The following is a 6,056-nucleotide window of genomic DNA, read 5'->3' as shown; positions in this document are numbered from 1 at the left end:
ACATAAACATACGGGGCTGTTATTATTCATAAATGTCTAAAAGCATCTTGCTATTAAGGGCTGAAAGGTCAACAATGACTTGATGGAACATAATCAGTCAATGGCTTTGACTCTAGACAGCATTATTCTAGTGAAAAAAAGAACCCAAGAAGAGCAAATTCTGAAAGCAGAAGAAAAATTGCCAATGTTAAATACCTCATTAACCTCCATGTATTCATTCTGGTACAAACATCCAAGCTTTCAAAACATTTGGAATTCTTTTTAAAAAAGGAGAGAAGCAAACAATAGAGATAGCCCTCAATTTATGACCACAGTTGGGACTGGAACTCCTGTAACCAAGCGAGGCAGTTGTTGAGCTGCGTTCAGTTTCATTATCTTTTTTTGTTGGGGTCACTATGGTCATTAAATGAATCACATAGTTGTTAAGCAAATTCAGCTTCCCCCGCTGACTTTCCTTGTCAGAAGGTGACTGGAAAAGTGGCGATCATGTGACTCCAGGTCACTGCAAGAGTCATAAATACACGCCAGTTGCCAAACCACCAAAATTGTCATATGTGACCATGGATATCCTATGACAGTCATAAGTGCAAGAACTAGTTGTAAATATCTCTTTTCAGTGCAGTTGTAACTTCAAGTGGTCACTAAATGAATGGTTGTTAAGCCGAGGATTATCTGTAATGCTACCAAGTGAATGCAGGATATGTGGAAATAAAGCTATTTCATATTAGAAATGCAATAGCAATAGCCCTTAGATTTATATACCGCTTTACAGCCCTCTCTAAACACACAGAGTCAGCATATTGCCCCCCCAACAACCTGGGTCCTCATTTTACCCATCTTGGAAGGATGGAAGGCTGAGTCAACTTTTAGCTGGTCAGGATTGAACTGATGGCTGTGGGCAGAGTAAGCCTGCAATGCTGCAGTCTAACCACCATACTGTACAAATCACACAACCATATTTGCAATAAATCTCACAGCAGTGATAACAGGTATTTGTGCTGCTAGTGGAGAAAGCTGTTCAGATGTGCTAGACTCGTTCCCTGCATTAAGCTACTTGAAGCATTAATACAGTTACTTTGTTTTTATAAGGTTTTTAAATGTTTTTAATATAATTTTTCAGATATTTATTAATTTGTTTTAGCTTTGTTGTAGATCGTCCAGAGTCCCTTCCTTGATTTGTCTGTGAGGCAGCTAAAGGAATTTGGCAAATAAATAAATAAACAAAATAAGTAAACTAAAACTCCAGAATTGCAAAACATCTGGGGCAATTCCCATACCACTATTGTAAGTGAAAGGAGATACACCATTCACCTCTGGATCAACTCATCAGTTGCGTAAACATGTCTTCCTGAGACAGCAAAAAATATTCAAATAAAATAACGTGACTTATTGGGCATTTATATAGCACCTACCATTCACAGGAAGTCAGAAGGTGCTCAATCTGGGTTTTTAGAGACTTTCACGTATGAATGAGACCACCCATTGCAGGACTTGGACACATCTGCTTTTTGAATCATAAAAGCTTACGGAGATCTTGCACTGAGCAGTTTTATACTGCTCCATTGAAACAGAAAAAATCTCCAAAGCAAATCCTCCTATACAAGAATCATCAAAAATAACTATACAATCTGCTGAATACAGGTAGTCCACAACTTAGGCTACAATAGAGAGCAGAATCTCCATTGCTAAGCAAGGTAGTTTGTTAAGTGAATCATCACCGATTTTATGATCTTTTTTGCCATGGTTGTTAAGCAAATCACTGCAGTTGTTAAATGAATCATGCAGTTAAGTAAATCTGGTTTCCCAGTTTGTTGGAAGCCAGCTGGGAAGGTTGCAAGTAGGGGTCATGTGACCCTGGAACACTGCAACCCTTGTGAATACATGCTGGTTGCCAAGTGGTCAAATTTTGGTCACCTGACCATGGAGATGCTGCGTCCATCCTAAATGCAAGGACCAGTTGTAAGTCACTTTTTTCAGTGTCACTAAAAGAATGGTTATAAGCCATGGGTTACCTATAAAACCCACTCTCTACATCCAGGGGAAGCATTTTCATAATGATCACGTGAAGTATTAATACCACTTTACAATGCCTTGGTAAGGCCACACTTGGAATACTGCATCCAGTTTTGGTCACCACCACGATGTAAAAAAGATGTTGAGACTACAGAGAAGAGCAACAAAGATGATCAGGGGACTGGAGGCTAAAACATATAAGGAACGGTTGCTGGAATTGGGTATGTCTAATTTAATGAAGAGAAGGATGAGGGGGGACATGATAGCAGTCTTCCAGTATCTCAGGGGCTGCCCCAAAGAAGAGGGAGTCAAACTATTCTCCAAAGCACCTGAAGGCAGGACAAGAAGCAACGGATGGAAACTAATCAAGGAGAGAAGCAACCTGCAACTAAGGAGAAACTTCCTGACAGTTAGAACAATTAACCAGTGGAACAATCTGCCTCCAGAAGCGGTGAATGCTCCAACACTGGAAGTTTTTAAGAAGAGACTGGACAGCCATTTGTCCGAAATGGTATAGGGTTTCCTGCCTGAGCAGGGGGTTGGACTCGATGGCCTCCAAGGTCCCTTCCAACTTTATTACTATTACTATTACTATCATCAAGAAGGGCTTTCTTATACTCCAGGATTTTCAACCTGGGTCCCACAGAATATGGGTTCCTCAAGAACAGGATGGGGTTCCAAGAAACAAAGAGATGCACGCAACCAATTTTCTATCTCTTGAGCTCTGCCTCCTGTTCAGAGATTCTGGGATTTATTTATTTATTTATTTTTAAACTAACAATTTCCATGGCCTGAGAAAGTTTGGAAACTCCTGTTGCAGTCCATGTTGCTCTCACCTCTTCACAGGTCAGGATCTAAATCAAGAGGGAGGGATTTCTAACCGGATCCTATCCATACAGACTTTTTACAGATGGTAATCAGCATTCTGAATTGGGGGCCTGTTGGCAACTGAAAATAGATGGGTTTTTCAACAGTAGGAGCTAAGAACCCGCAAGTTGGCGCTTGCATTCTGTACAGCTCTGGCAACTTGTAAATAAGGGGTCCTTGGTGATCTCTGAGCTTGCTTGTTTTCTTGTAGAAGTTTAAATCAAAGATTCTCTTAAGACCACTCCCCACCCACACAGACAGGCAAGACACCAGAATATAAACTGACCGCAAACAGCACTCCTTACCAGCACTGATGATTGTTACCTACAGTAGTGGCCAAAATTGTGGAAACCTTTTGGGAAAAGTGTACTTTTGAGGTTTGATGGCTAATAACACCACTTTTTGTTTGGAGCAGTACCATAAAATTATATATCAATGGAAAGATAATTTAATCAAGAACGTAATGCAACAAAGTTTGTTCAATTATCTGTACTGTCTTCTATGAAAGGTTATAGCCAAATAACCAGAAAAGGGAAGCACAACTTGCTTAGGTTGATCTCAGGTAGCTTTCCTTCATCCGATTGTAGCCAATGAGCATGAGTGTTTAGAAAGCCAATCAGGTGTCATCTTGTTTTGGCAATGAGCCAATCAGATCACAGGAGGATTCAGTTACTGATGTCATGTATTGAAGTTGAGAGGAGGACATTTGTCAGTGTGTTATGTGATCGCTATCAAGTTGATTGGGTTTTTTTGTGTTCTTTCATTTATTGAGCTTAAAATGTAATAAAATTAAAATATGGTGCAAAGAGTTGACTGGTTGCCCAGAAAGTGATGTAAAATAGTATTATTAAGTGAATAAGGCTACAGTTATAAAGAAATTAGAAGAAAAATTGGTGGAAACCTAACCAAAGGTGGCATTTCTACTGTACACTTTTCCCAAAAGGTTTCCACAATTTTGGCCACTACTGTAGTTGGGTAATAAAATGTCTGCAAGAAACCAAGCAATCTCAGAGAGCACCAAGGGCCCTTCATGTCAACCCTGAGCTACAAATATTCTCTTTCATGGGTGACTTCTAAGTAGTCTTGTATAGCTTATGCAGGTAGTCCTTGATTTACAACCATTCATGACTATTTGAAATTACAAAGGCATCCAAAAAAAAAAAAAAAAGACTTATGGCCGTTTTTCACACTTATATCCATTGCAGCATCCCCAAGATCATGTCATCAAATTAGGATACTTGGCACCTGGCATGTGTTTATATGACAGTTGCAGTGTCCCAGGGTCATTTGAAGTTACAGGGATGAAATATATCCTTTAAATCTCTGCATTTTGCTGCTAACCTCTCCCCTTTTTGCAAATAATGCACTGAGGAGGGGGATGGGAATAATAATAATAATAATAATAAATAATAATAATAATAATAATAATAATAATAATAATAATAAGTAGTAGTAGTAGTAGTAGTAGTAGTAGTAGTAGTAGTAGTAGTAGTAGTAGTAGTTGGAAGGGACCTTGGAGGTCATCTAGTCCAACCCCTTGCTCAGGCAGGAAACCCTACCACCATTTCGGACAAATGGCTGTCCAATCTCTTCTTAAAGATTTTCAGTGTTGGAGCTTTCACCGCTTCTGGAAGCAGGTTGTTCCACTGATTAATTGTTCTAATTGTCAGGAAATTCCTCCTTAGTTCTAGGTTGCTTCTCTCCTTGATTAGTTTCCACCCCTTGCTTCTTGTCCTGCCTTCAGGCGCCTTGGAGAATAGCTTGACTCCCGCTTCTTTGTGGCAGCCCCTGAGATATTGGAGCACTGCTATCATGTCTCCCTCCATCCTTCTGTTCGTTAAACTAGACATACCCAATTCCAGCAACCGTTCCTTATATGCTTTAGCCTCCAGTCCCCTAATCATCTTTGTTGCTCTTCTCTGTACTCCTTCTAGAGTCTCAGCATCTTTTTTTACATCGTGGTGACCAAAACTGGATGCAGTATTCCAAGTGTTCCCCCTCACTTTAGGGCTGCCACATGTAGCCTGATAAGTTATGCTTTTTGCATCCTTAGATTAATGTGTTGTGTGAATATTCATAATTCACTTTGTTCCAGGAGGCTGGAGACATATCAGGAAAGCATAAGGCCCAACTCATTTTAATTTATGTTATGTTGTGATCTCATGTTGGAATGTAATGCATTGCTATACCAGACTTTCGTGTCGCATTTCATTGTTTTGTATGGCACTTAGTTACAGGCACATGAAAAATAAATCAATTAATTTTGTCCCCTTTATCACCAGATAGTGTAAGGCACCATTTCTCAACCATAGAAACTTTTAAATGCTTGGGTTCCCTAGGCAGCAATTCTGGGAACCGAAATCCAGACATCTTAAAGTTGCTGAGGCTGAAAAACACTAAAGCACTAATTATATTCCTTTGATCACAGTAACTCAACACCATCCACTCACAAGCCAAGGCAATCTCATGCATGACATCACTGCAGAAATGACACCAATTGTGGCCTTTGCATCAACGGCTGACGGTATCACTTGCCCCTTGTCTTCTCCATGAATACCAATGAACTACAAATAGTCCTCCACTTATGACCATTTGTTTTGCAACAACAACAACAATAATAGTAGTAGTAATAATAATAAAGTTGGAAGGGATCTTGGAGGTCATCTAGTCCAACCCCCTGCTCAGGCAGGAAACCCTATATCATTTCAGACAAATGGCTGTCCAGTCTCTTCTTAAAAACTTCCAGTGTTGGAGCATTCACCGCTTCTGGAGGCAGGTTGTTCCACTGGTTAATTGTTCTAACTGTCAGGAAGTTTCTCCTTAGTTCTAGGTTGCTTCTCTCCTTGATTAGTTTCCATCCGTTGCTTCTTGTCCGGCCTTCAGGTGCTTTGGAAAATAGCTTGACTCCCTCTTCTTTGGGGCAGCCCCTGAGATATTGGAACACTGGTATCATGTCCCCCTCGTCCTTCTCTTTGTTAAGTTTCAAGTTTCAAGTTTATTGCATTTATATCCCGCCCTTCTCCTAGTGGACTCAGGGCGGCTTACAGCCAATTAAAAACAGAACAATCGATACAAATCTACAAAATTTAAAATCAATTAAAAGATATATTCAATAGGCCTATTCTTATTTTAAAATTAATTAGAAACCAATTTAAAATGTCCCTAGGCCAGTCCTG

Source organism: Protobothrops mucrosquamatus, unplaced genomic scaffold (assembly GCF_001527695.2).
Source record: "Protobothrops mucrosquamatus isolate PMUCROS unplaced genomic scaffold, P.Mucros_1.0 scaffold5, whole genome shotgun sequence".
NCBI lineage: Eukaryota > Metazoa > Chordata > Lepidosauria > Squamata > Viperidae > Protobothrops > Protobothrops mucrosquamatus.
The sequence above is the reverse complement of the archived record's forward strand: the minus strand, read 5'-3'. Positions refer to the sequence as shown.